Here is a 14,578-nt window from a genome sequence, read left to right as displayed (position 1 = left end):
AGGGCAACGACTTGGAGCAGATGGGCCCTGGAGAAACACACTGTTCCCCAGTATTCCCCAACAAATAAAAATTAAAAAAATAAACAAAAATGAAAAGCTAAGTCAAGTTGAGTATGGCAGTGACTTTAAAGACACAACAGCAAAAGTACGATCCATGAAAGAAATAATTGATAAGCTGTACTTCACTAAAATTTAAAAACTTCTGCTTTACAAAAGACAATGCCAAGAAATTAGGAAGACAAGCCATAAACTGGAAGAAAGTATTTGCAAAAGACACATCTGATAAAGGACAGTTATTTAAAATATACAAAGAACTCCTAAAACTCAACAATGAGGAAAAAAACCTGAATAAAGTGGGTCAAAGACTTTAACCGACATCTCACCAAAGAAGGTATATAGATGGCAAATAAACATATAAAAAGATGCTCCAGATCATATATCATCAGGGAAATGCAAATTAAAACAACAATGACACATGACCTATTAAAATGGCCAAAATCTGGAACCCTGACAACACCAAATGCTGGCAAGGATGTGGAGTAACAGGAATTTTCATTCATTGCTGGTGGGAATGCAAAATGGTACAATCACTTTGGAATATTTTGGCGTTTTCTAATAAAACTAAACATACACTTACCATATGATCCAGCAATCACACTCTTTGGTATTTACCCAAAGAAGTAGAAACTTTATGTCCACACTCAAACCTACATAGGTTATAGCAGCTTTACTCATAATTGCCAAATCTTGGAAGCACCAAGTTGTCCTTCAGTAAGTGAATGGATAAACTGTGGTACATACAGACAACGGAATATTACTCAGTGCTAAAAAGCAATGAATTATCAAGCCATGAAAAGATATGGAGGAACATTAAAGAATGTTACGAAATGAAAGAAGCCAATCTGAAAAGGCTACATACTGTACGATTCCAACTATATGACATTGTGGAAAAGGCAAAAGTATGGGGAAAGTAAAAAGGTAAGTGGTTGCCAGGGATTGGGGGGAGGGAGGGGTGAATAGGCGGAGCACAGAGAATTTTTAGGGCAGTAAAAATATTCCGTATGATACTATAATGATGGATACATGTCATTATTCATTTGCTCAAACAAATAGAATGTGAAACACCAAGAACGAACCATGATGTAAACTATGGACTTTGGTGATTGTGATGCATCAAAACAGATTTATAAATTGTAACACATGTACCACTGTGTTGGGGATATTAATAATGGGGAGGCTATGCATGTGCAGAGGTAAGGGACATATGGGTCACCTCTGTAGCTTCCCCTCGATTTTGCTTTGAACTTAAAACTGCTCTAAAAAAATTTTTTTAAATAAACCACTAAGGCCATGCTTTGTAATTCTTTATGTTTCCATAATGCCTTGTACATAATTAGCATTTAATAAATATTTTTTGATTGATGAATAAATTGACTAATCTACCAAGTGAATATACTAAAATAATTTGAAGTTGATTGGATTTGTCCACCTATCCATTGGTAAAACTATAAAGATAAGAAACTGCTCTAACCATAAATTTTAGCCTAATGCATACACACTGTCCAACTAAAACAGTAAGGTTGTCACAATCCATGCTCCCCGATAACTGACATTTGTACTACTATGCTAGATGACTACTGATGGGTCTGACCAAAAGTCATAAACCAGTGTAGATGTATCTATACTCTCCATTTACCTAAAATGAGACAAGACCTCTTATTATAATTTCTGGGTACAAGACTTTTTAAAAGTTCTTTCCATTCAAATTCAGTATACTTTCTTCATACTTTCACTGACTACCTGGGCCTAAAAATTGATTTGTATTAAATGAGCAAAATTTATACCTACCCATCCACAAATCAATAATTGAAAAACAATCATTCTATATATGATCTTGGGATATTGTAGTATTTAAAAGTTATCTATACTTATATGGCAAGGACTTGGTACACAAGATCCTTTTAAAAATTAAAGGATATTATAAAACTGGGGGGCAGAAAGCTAACTCAAAACCATCATTTCTCAAAACTTCCTTTTGGTCGTATCTGTTAGCCCAGAGGTCTGCAAGCGTGAGTGAAGTGGTTTATGCAATTTAAACACCACGAATTTCATTGCCAACCCAATTTTTCAATTTTGTCAGACTTGTGTGAATTTAGCCTCTCTTCTGCTTTCTTATGATATATTGTTGTCACGCAGCAGCCTAACCGTCTGTCCCCTCGTGCCTGTCCCTAAAGAAAGAAGAGTCTGTGAGACGTATCCTTTCAGGGACTTTGCTTCACCTTTGTGCTTACACCTTATGTCTCCCTCTTTGGCCCCCAAAAGATGGTTGGTCAGCCAATGACGGGTAAGATTCCTCACGGAAGGAACAACCCAAGCCAGGCGCAACTGCTTGACCACCAGGAGAACTCATGGGGTCAATAGATGTGGGCACAGCCCCCCACACTCGCCCAGCTAAGGAGAGCTTCTGCCTATGTAGCTATATTCCTTCCCACAACCTGCTTGGGACGTGAGTCAATGATGTGATAACATCAGTTCTCCTTCCATTCTTATCAATAAGTTTCAGCATAAAGGATTTGTCCCTGGGGAGGCACATACCATAATTGTTAAGACATCATGTGACTTTCTATTCTGGCTGTTTGCAGGCAAGCGTGATTAGTTTGAACCAGTTTTCTGGTACGGTGTATGAGACTCACAGACTGTAGAAAAAACAATACTTGTATGTACATCAATAAAAGCCACAAGGTGGCCCAATTCGGGGCTCTCAGTCCTTTGAGGTTGGGAGACCCTTGTCCCCCTGTTTCATAACTTTCTTGATTTCTGTTTCTTTCTTAACCCTTCGCCGCCCCTTCTCATTCTCTCACTGCCCGTGTTGCACTGGACGCAACAATATATGCCTACTTTCTTTTAAGAGTTAAAATGTTTCTTCCTTACCTCTATCAGCATTCACTTGAAGAATGGGGGCGGGGGAATTCTAATGTATTAGTTCCAGTTTTCTTTTGTTTTTTTTTATATCCACTTACCCTTCACTGTTCAGCCCAGTCAGTCACTTCTGTGGTGAAACCCATTTCCCAATTCTCCCACTCTTCTGGCATTCTTATTTAGGGAGAGCAGAAAAATCGCACAATTCACACAGCCACTCCTAGTGGGTTTATATCCTGGACTTCCTAGATTATCAGGGAATATCCTGGACCTGCTAGGTCATCAGGGACACAGAAGCCACCTCCAGGGACACACTTGCTCACCTCCAGAGAGATACAGATAAAGTCTTGTTGAGCAGAGGTTCTGGAGAGAACTCATCCTGGCTCCTGTATCTTTGTAACTGGTTCCAACAGAGGGAACAAAGACTATGCCAGTTGCAAAACTGTCCTCCAGAAGGTGCTACCCACTCCTGCACAGTCTGTTAATCAATGTCTGTGGCTAAATTCCACAATTTACGATGATTTCAATTTTTCTTTGCCTTTCCTCTGAATTAATGAATAAAGCACCTTTTCAAAGCCAAGCACTAAAGAAGAGAAAATAAACCTATCTGGTTGGTTTCATACACAAAAGGGGAAAGCTAAACATAGCTCCAATGCCCACTCCCCTGGCACGCTTCATAACACGATGCTGATTAAGAGGATTTTGAGCCAAACATACAATTTAAACACTGGTGTTTGGCTCCATTTCTTTTCTTTTTTTTATTTTAAGATTTTTATTAAAAATATAACTAACATACAATATTATATTAGTATCAGGGGTACATCATAGTTATTCAACATTTATGTACCTAAAGAAGTGATCACCATGATAAGTCCAGCCGCCATCTGACACTGTACCACGCTATCATAATATTATTGACTATATTCCCCATGCTGCACATTACATCCCCATGACGTATTTGTTTTATACACAGAAATTTGGACCTCTTATTTCCCTTCAGCTTTCCCCCCTTATTTTAATTTTTCAATTACAATTGACATTCAATATTATTTTATATTAATTTCAGGTATAAAGCATAGTGGTTAGACATTTATATAATTTCAGAAGTGATCCCCCTGACTAGTCTAGTACCCAACTGGCACTATGCATCGTTATTACCATATCATTGACTATATTCCCTATGCTTTACTTTACATCCCCATGACTATTTTGTAACTTACCAATTTGTATTTCTTAATCTCGTCACCTTATTCAACCTGCCCCCCAATCAACTCTCGTCTATCACCCCAACAAATCTAGTACCCATCTGATACCATACATAGTTATCACAATATTATGACTATGTGAGGCTGACAATTAGGTTCACAAACTTGCCACTGTGCACTTACATTGGCAGCACTGTACAAACAGCTCGGGAAGGTTTCAGAACCTTGGTATATCAGCTGTGTTCGTGTCAACGTGTGGTGGTGTCTTGCTGAGTGGCATTCACTATTGTTGTTGCATATTTTTGTGTGCCATCACAAGAATGTCTGAGCTTGCATTAGAGCAAGGAACTTACATTAAATTTCTTGTTAAACTTGGCAAGAGTGGAAGTGAAATCAGGGACATGATAGTCCAAGTTTATGGGGATAATGCCATGAAGAAAACGGCAGTGTACAAATGGATTACATGTTTTTCTGAGCGGAGAGAATGCATCACTGATGAAGAGAGATCAGGGCAGCTAGTAACCAGCAGAACTGACAAAAATATTGCAAAAATTCATCAAATTGTGCATCAAAATCATCAGCTGACTGTGAAAAGCATAGCAGATCAAGTAAACATCAATAGAGAAACAATTAGGGAAATCTTAACTGAAAATCTTGGCATGAGAAAGGTGTGTGCAAAAATGGTTCTGAAGGAGCTCACCAATGAACAAAAGCAAAGGAGAATCGAAGTTTGCCAAGACCTTTTGGAGAGGCAAGATGATGTTTTGGGCCATGTTACCACTGGTGATGAAACATGGGTGTAACAATATGACTCTGAAACAAAGCGTCACAGTGCACAATGGAAGTCAGTCAATTCTCCACAGCCAAAAAAGTTCCATAAGTCCAAATAAAGAGTCAAAACGATGTTGCTAACCTTTTTTGGTATCAGAGGGATTATTCATTATGAATTTGTACCAACTGAACAAACAGTTAACCAAGTTTACTATTTGGAAGTGCTAAAAAGACTGCGTGAGAAAGACGAAAACAAACTGAACTTTTCACCAACAATTCATGGCTCTTGCATCACGACAATGCACCAGCTCACACAGCACTGTCTGTGAGGGAGTTTTTAGCCAGTAAACAAATAACTGTATTGGAACACCCTCCCTACTCACCTGATCTGGTCCACAGTGACTTCTTTCCTTACTTATCCAACTGTCGAGTCCTGCACAACATGAGCTGTGGGAAGTGAGAAGCGAGGCATAGGGTTAAGAAAGACAATAACCAAGAATAGAGTGCAAACGGGGCCAAGGGACTCAAGCCTCAAGGACTGAGCCCCAAATCGGGCCAATGCATAGCTTTTATTGGTTAACAGATGAGGAAGTAAAGCTTGTGAATCTCAAGGTCTGTGATTATGTGCCTGCTGGCTGTCTTTCTGAAAGTCTCCATTGTGCTCCAGCACTTACTGTGCCTTCACACACACACATAACTCCAGGGGATGCATTAAAGGGGAGGGACCGATATTATTCCATTGGATCTCAGTTTGCTGAGACATCCCCTCAAGGGAGCTTTATCGATATTTTTCCATCGAGCCTCAGTTTGCTGAAGCACTCCCTTGTGAAATCCTGGGAAGAGCACAGGGGAACAAACGATTTGGCAGCTGTAAGGCAACACCCGACGATAAAGGAAATATTGAAAGGAAGACATTTCAATGACATTCAGGACATCAAGGGTAATATGATGACAGCTCTGAGGGACATTCCAGTAAAAGAGTTCCAAAATTGCTTTGAAGGGTGGACTAGGCGCTGGCATCGGTGCATGGCTTCCCAAGGGGAGTACTTCCAAAGGTGACTGCAGTGATATTCAGCTATGAGGTGTGTAGCACTTTTTCTAGGATGAGTTCGCAAACTTAATTGTCAGACCTCGTTCTCCTTATGCTATATTCTACATTCCCATAACTACTTTGTAACAACCAATTTGTACTTCTTAATCCCTTCCTCTTTTTTCACCCACACCCCCAACCCTCCTCCCCTCTGGCAACCCTCAAAATGTTCTCTGTATTTAAGAATCTGTTTCTGTTGTATTTGTTTATTTTGTTCTTTAGATTCCAGAGGTAAATGAAATCACATTGCATCTGTCTTTCTCTGTCTGATACACTCCACTCAGCACAATACCCTCCAGGTCCATCCATGCTGCCGCAGATGACAAGAACCCATTCCCTTCCCTGGACAAGCAATATTCCATTGTATATATGTACCACCTCCTCTTTATTCGTTCTTACATCACCAGACACCCGGGCTGCCTCCACATCTTGGCTATTATAAATGATGCTGCAATGAACATATGGATACACACATCACCTTGAAGTAGCATTTTGGGTTTCTTCGGATAAATACCTTGAAGTAGGATTACTGGGTCCTTCACTGTTTTTTCTTATAGCCTTTGCTTTAAAGTCCATTTTGTCTGGTATAAGTATTGATACCCTTGCTCTTTTTGTTTTTTTCTTTTCTATTTTCATGAAATATCTTTTTCCATCCCTTTACTTTCTGTCTGAGTGTGTCTGTTAATCTGAAGTGAGTCTCTGGTAGGCAGCATATGTAAGGTCTTATTTTCTTATCCATTCAGCCCTCCTATATCTTTTGAGTGGAGCATTTAATCCATTTACATTGAAAGTAATTGTTGTTAGATATGTATCTATTGCCATTTTACTATTCATAATTTTGCACAGTTACTGTCTGCTGCTTGCTGCAAGAAAGCCAACACTTGAGAGGCGAGGTTGGTGGAAATAAAAGTAGGTTTTATTCCAAAATGTCAGCAGTAAGGGAAAACAGTGGACTCCCTGTCACAAAGACTGCCTTCCTCTCTCAATATTTCCAAAAGGTTTTATAGACACACAAGGAGGAGGAGCAAAACAAAGAAAGGAGAAAGCTAGGCAACTTCAGGAAACCTCACTTCCTAGAGTCTATTCTGCCCCAGTGTCAGGAGTGGACTCCATACAGATGCGAAAAGCCCTCCCAAGTTACTGGGCCAGGTGTACACACTGGTCTGAAGTAAACAGAACAATTGGAACTGGTTTGTATAGTAAATGCACAGTAAACAGAGTCATCTAGGTTTGTGGGGAGCAGAGGGAAGTAAAGAAAGAAAAGGAAAAAAAACTTTCAAAAAGTCCCAAGCCAAACCACTGTCAAATCAAATTACATCAGAGGTCACTGTTACAACTCTACTAATTAGCATAATACCCACTTGACTGTCATGATCCAGAGCATGAGAGATATAAACTTGGGAGTATTTAGTCCACAAATGGTTTTGGTCTTTTTACTTGCAGTGGAAAGCATTCTAATTGACATAGAAGAGGTTGATTATGCAGAAGAAAAGAAATAATCCAAGTAGCCTAAGAAGGTTAGAAGAGATGGGATCCGAGTACATTAACCTTTGGTGGGAAGAGAGATGCTTCCTCCGTCATCCCAGGAAGGAAAGAGAAGCTGGATCCGATGCAAATAAGTTTGTAACTATGACCATGAAAAGATAACGTGTCTGGCCTGAGGACTTTTATTCTCAATAAGATAAGATTATCTCTTGAGGGCTGAGGTTTGAGAACAGAAGTGAGAGTATAAAATTGTTATCACATTGTGTGAGAAGGCAAATATATTGGAGAATTACTGGGAAGCTAGGCCCTGTTGAGTATGCCTATATTTGTTTATGATGATTAAAATAAAACCAGTCAGTCTGGCTGTGTGATTTTCCTCCAGCAATGCTCAGCTGCTCATGGGAAGACATCGGAAAAGCATGAGTTGGTTTTATTTAGTGTTAGGATTCTACCAAGGTAACCAATGGAAGAAGACAAAGCAAGGAAGCTGAAGGCATGTGCCAGGGAGTGATAATAATGAAGCAGCTTGGAATCTTATCAGAAATTAAATTGGACTAAAATGCATACCCACTATGATAATGATAATGAAAGTCCGGAAAGTCAAACCCAGAGAAAAAAGAGCGCATAAATAAAAGACCCATAAGATTACTAAAATTGAGATTTCTGCTCTGCCAACTCTGCCAATCCCTCGTACTTTGTTCCTTTCACGACAACGGCTTTTCATGAAACCTGAGAAATGCAGAGAGAGCATTAGCAAGAACCAGCATTGCATTTCGGCCTCACCCAAAACAAGCATGCCCCAAAGTGTTGAGGCAGAAGCCTCCGTTTCTGCCATGGAAACCTAACCAAGAGGTGTTTCCTCTCCCAAGCCTTCCAGAAACCTCAAAGAATATAGACCACTTTCTTACTGACTCACTTTTTCCTGGCCAAAAGCTTCTAGCTGGGCTTGTAGTACTCTAGCAGCGGGAATAGGTACTTATTATTAAACCCCACTCCCAAACAAACAGAATTTGGAGGGCCAACGTGAGGTTGTGGGATACTAGTAGAATGAAAGGGTCTCATGGCCGTGTGGAGGTGAGGATATGCAAATGTTTGGAATTGCGTGGAGCAGACGATTTAGCATCAGGGAGATGATAACCTGGTACAAGGCGATGAGATAGCAAAGAGAGACTCCAGAACAGATTCCATGGCTTCAGAACGCCAGGCAGGAGCTGGCAGACACTTCCCAAGATGATGGAGTGTAGCCCACAATGATGTGTGAAGAGGAAAGTGTTAGGGGTCACCAGGTCATTTAGATGACATACATGTACACAAACATACAGCACCTTCATACCCAGATGACCATTAACAAAGCAGAACTAGTATTTTTCTGGGTTCCCCACATAGAAAACTTTAACACAATACTTCTCAAACTGCATCTGAATCACCTAGGGATCTTGTTTAAAATGTGGTTTCTTAACCAGTAGATATGAAGTGGGACCTGATTCTGCATGTCTAACAAGCTCACAGCTGGTGCAGATGCTGCTGGTCCAGGTGCCACACTTGGAGGAGGAAGGCTTTAAAACACTTAAGGGTGATCTGTTCCCACAACACAACCATTCCTCTGTGTACTGGGACTTGCCATGAGTCCAACTTCTCCTGAATAACATTTTCTTCTTATCCATTCTGTGCCCTCATTGAACTTGTCATAACAAAGAATGGTAAAAGAGTAGATACCCGCATCCTCACCCGACTTGGGCCCGAAGGGGTTAGGAAAGGGAGGTGTGCCCAGGGAGCTGCCTGAAGGAGCTATGGCTTTTCTTAAAGGGACACCCACCAACCCCAAGTAACCTACAGGGAGAATTATCACCAGACCCACCAAAACCTAGCAGAAGCTTGAGGGAAGGGGGTGGATTTGTGAAAAGCAATTTGGAAAGTGGAACTAGAGGGCAAATGGAGAAAATCAAATATGTCAGCAGTTTCTGCTTCTCCTTGAAAGTTAATATTTTCAATTACTCATGCTTCTCACAGAGGGCGTTGTTCCCTCTATTAATCATGATAAACCTTTATTTGTATAGCCCTTTGAGGTTAGAAATTGTTTTCACATACATTGTGTCACAGCTCTGTCAGGTACATGAATGTGTTTGCACTGTTCATTGAAGCAACTGACCCTGTAAAAGGATGTGACTTACCCAAAGGTACAAAGCAGGTAAGAGGCCAAGTCAGCATTCGAAGCTAGTTCTGGTCTTCCTACCACATGTACAAATACCTATTGGTTTTTCTGCAGTCTTTAATGAGAAAAGTAAACATTATTTTCACATACTCACAATTTAAAATAAGCAAATTAAGAAGGCGTGGGTGGTTTAAAAAATAAAAGTTTTGGTTAATGTTTGTTTGTCTGATTCACTCCCTAACTGATTTTCTTTCTTAGAAAATTGCCAAGTCATAGGTTGCTTCAGAGATCTTGCCTGAGCTTGACTAGAACTGTAGTCTCCCAATTTAAATTCACCTTCCTTTATTTCAGCAAATGCTTAATCATGAAAATACCGCACCTACTTATCTTATTTTTAATGTTCTAATAAGAAAACAACAAATTGTTATTGTACAATTTACTAATTCTATATCACTAGTAACTTTAATCTGAATAACATGAGCATTCTAAAAATAATTTGCCTGTACCCAAAATTCTTTTGATTTAAAACAAACTAAAGAAGCTTTGGGACAGTTTTTATTCTGTGATAATGAGAAGCTAGGGCAGACTGACATGTCTCTGAATCCTGTCTTCTCATCTTCCAAAATTTGGGGTAACTTTATTTTTTCCTTCCTCTTTTTGACTCCTTCTCTCTCCCTTCCTTTTTTTCCTTCCTTCCTTCCTTCCTTCCTTCCTTCCTTCCTTCCTTCCTTCCTTCCTTCCTTCATTCCTTCCTGCTTTCCTTTCTTTTCCTATACTTTCTCTGAGGACCAGTTTTCCTATGAACCAGGTGCACACATCAAACTATACAATAGTAATAATCTATGAGTATAATCGCTATTTTCTAGTTATTTGAATGGGCAAAACAACAGAATATTATTCAGCCTTAAAAAAAAGAAGGAACCTTAAATTTATATGGAACCATAAAAGACCCTGAATAGCCTTGGCAATCTTGAGAAATAAGAACAAAGTGGGAGGTATAACGATACCTGACATCAAATTATACTACAAGGCTATAGTAATCAAAACAGCACAGTACTGGCATAAAAACAGACACATATATCAATGGAAGAAAATAGAGAGCCCAGAAATAAATCCATGCCTATATGGTCATTTAATCTACAACAATGGAAGCAAGAATTTGCGGTGGGGTAAAGACAGTCTATTCAATAAATGGTACTGGGAAACCTGGACAGACATGTGCAAAAAAATGAAGCTGGACCACCTCCTTATACCATATACAAGAATAAATTCAAAATGGATTAAAGACTTAAATGTAAGATCTGAAACCATAAAACTCCTAGAAGAAAATATAGGAAGAAACTTTACAGACATTACCCGGAGTAAGATTTTTACTGATATATCCTCTCAGGCAAGGGAAGGAAGAGAAAAAAATAAACATGGGATTACATCAAACTAAAAAGCTTTTTCACAGCAAAGGAAACCATCAATAAAACAAAAAGGGATCCTACTGAATGGGAGAACATATTTGCCAATGATATATCCGATAAGGGGTTAATATCCCAAATTTATGAAAAAACTCAACTCCAAAAAAACAAACAACCCAATTAAAAAATGGGCAGAGGACATGAAGAGACATTTTTCTAAAAAGGACATACAGATGGCAAACAGACATGTGAAAAAAGTATTTTTTAATTAAATGAACATTTTTGATATTTTGAAATGAATGGAGATGAAAACGAAACATCAATATTTGTGGGATGTGCCAATGATATATCCGATAAGGGGTTAATATCCAAAATTTATAAACAACCTGTTCAACTCAACACCAAAAAAACAAACAACCCGATTAAAAAATGGGCAGAGGACATGAAGAGACATTTTTCTAAGGAGGACATACAGATGGCAGACAGATGAAAAAATGCCCAACCTCACTAATTTTTAGAGAAATGCAGATAAAAACCACAATGAGATACCACTTCACCCCAGGCTATCATCAATAAATCAACATGGCGAGGATGTGGAGAAAAGGGATCCCTCGTGCACTGTTGGTGGGATTGCAGATTGGTGCAGCCACTATGGAAAACTGTATGGCGGTATCTCAAAAAACTGAAAATAGAACTACCTTATGACCCAGCAGTTCCACTCCTAGGTATCTATCCAGAGAAATCCAAAACTCTAATTCGAAAAAATTTATGCACCCCGATGTTTATTGCAGCACTATACACAATAGCCAAGACATGGAAACAACCGAAATGCCTATTGGGAGATGACTAGATTAAGAAAATGTGGTACATTTATACAATGGAGTATTACACAGCCATAAAGAAGAAAGAAATCTTACCATTTGCAACAACATGGATGGACCTAGAGAACATTATGTTAAATGAATTAAGTCAGACAGAGAAAGACAAATACCATATGATCTCACTTATATGTGGAATCTAAAGAAAAAAATAAATGAATGAACTAATCAGAAACAGTCTCAGAGACATAGAGGAAAAACTGAGGGTTGCTAGATGGGAGAGGGAGTGGGGATAAGGGGGAATGTGAGGGGTTTAGAAAGCACAATCGGTAACCACAAGATGGCCATGGGGATACGAAAGTCAATTTGGGGAATGTAGTCAATAATGTTGTAAAGATTTTGTAGGGTATCCAATGGACACTTGTCCCATTGGGGAGACCACCTCAGGGATGATGTAGATGCCTGATCACTGCACTGTGCACCTGAAGCTGAAGCTGAACAATAATGAATGTCAACTACAATTTTATATATATATACAAGAAGTGGAGTACAGCATTAGGAATAGAGACACTGGAAATGTAATGTCTGTATGCAATGTCAGAGGTGTATTAGATGGGGGAGGGGGATTATCACTGTGTGAGGGATATAAATGATAAATGTCTATTACATTGTTTTGTACACCTGAAACTAATAAAAATAAAATAAAATAAATAAAAAAGAAAATAAAAAAAGAAGGAAGTCCGGTCACATGCTACAACACAGATGAAACTTGAGAACATTATGCTAAGCGAAATAAACTAGCCACAAAAAAGACAAATACTGAATGGTTTCCCTTACTCACAGAAATAGAAGTAAAATTGGGTTGCCAGGGGTTGAGAGAAGAGAATGGGAAGTTGTTCAATGGACATGTTGTTTCAGTTTTGCAAGACGAAAAAGTTCTAGAGATCTGTTGCCCAATAATGTGAATACTTGAGTTGTACACTTAAAATGGTGAATTTTATGTTGTGTGTTTTTCACCACAACTGTTTTAAAATGTAAAAACCATTCTTAGTTTTCAGGCTTATACAAAAATAGACAGTAGGCTGGATTTGACCAGAGGGTCGCAAATAGTTTGCCAACTCCTCATGTAATCTATAGTCCATACTCAAATTTCACTACATGTTTCAATCATACCCTTTGTAACTATCCTCTCTACCCCAGTTCATTCCAGGCTCATGCACTGCCTTAAGTTTTCATGTCTCTGTAGTCTCTAAGCTAGAACAGTTCCTCAGTCTTTCCTTGACGTACACGAGCTTGACGCTTTTGAAGAGTACAAGCTACTTATTTTCTAGAAGGTCCTTCAATTTGAGTTTTTCTGATATATCCTTATGATTAAATCCAGGTTATGCATTTCTGTCAGGATAACACATAATTGATGTTGTGTCCTTTTCAATGCATAATATCAGAAAACACAAGAGAATATCTGTTTCATTACGAATGATGTTGACTTTGACCATTTGTCTGTCAGGTTTTTCCACTGTAAGTTACCTTTTTTTTCCCTTTAATAAATAATTTGTGAGGAGATACTTTTAGAGTTATTCTGTTCCTCATCAAAATTTCACCTACGTATTTTAGCTTCCATGATTTTTGCCTGAATCAGTTATTAATCTGATGGTTGCAAAATGGTGACATTCTAATTCTATCATTCCGTCTACATTTATTAGTTGACATTCTAATTAAGGAAGATGTTTTCCTTCTCTCTACACTTATGAACTCATCGTAACTTATTTTATGGGTGATAAAATTTGTTGACTCCATTAACATACTAATTGTTGTTAATGTATGGATGCTAATATGTTAATTTTATTACTCATTTTGGTGTTCAAATTGTCTTAGATTTGGTCAACGGAAACTCCTTTAAGATGGCTTGCCTATGTCCTTTTGACATTCCCCTATCCCTTTTTGTGCCCCATCGTACTTTGTAAACTTTCTTACATACTAAAAGATGTTTCAGGTTCATCTTGTATTTTCTCTGTTCCAGTCTCAGCTCCAGCCATCATGAGGTAGAAAAATGTCCTGCCATTGAACGACATCAGACACTAGCAAAGTGGATAGGAGGGTGGGAGGACAGACGAAGAGGGGAAGCCAGGATGAGAAAGGAACATTCCAAGACATTCAGCATATTTGTGTGTCAGAAATAACATGACTGGTAAGTAGTTTACAGATATCCCATAAATATGACCTTTCCTAAATTTGTTCTTCTCTATAAGAGGACTCCATCTCACCTGTATTGGTAGGTAAAATGGAACAGTGAAAAGTACAGGGCTCTAGAGCATGTTAATTCAGATTCAAATCTCAACCCTGCTTCTAGGTAGCTATGTGATCTTTTCTACGTTTTTTTTGTTTTTTTGTGTGTTTTTTTGTGTGTGTGTTTTTTTTTAACCTCTTAGAACTTCAGTTTCCTGAGGCTTTGAGGAAGGTAATAATAAGTGCTTCCCTGGACTGTTAGGATTAATTGCAGATGTTTCCCTTAAATCCACTCCACATGTACCAAGTGAGCTTTGGAAATTTTCACCCCACAGGCTTTTCTCTTCTTCTACTGCCATCTGTAGTCAGTGGCTTTCTTCTCCGTGGTCACATAATATTTGTTGCACCACCAGGCAGCACCTCCACATTCCAGGCAGGAATGTCATAGGAATATTTCTCTGAGAGTCCCCAAACGATGTAGGGGAATTTTGAGTGAGTGAGTGCCG

The sequence above is a fragment of the Rhinolophus sinicus genome, linkage group LG04 (assembly GCF_036562045.2).
Source record: "Rhinolophus sinicus isolate RSC01 linkage group LG04, ASM3656204v1, whole genome shotgun sequence".
Lineage (NCBI taxonomy): Eukaryota > Metazoa > Chordata > Mammalia > Chiroptera > Rhinolophidae > Rhinolophus > Rhinolophus sinicus.
This window is presented reverse-complemented; position numbering follows the sequence as displayed.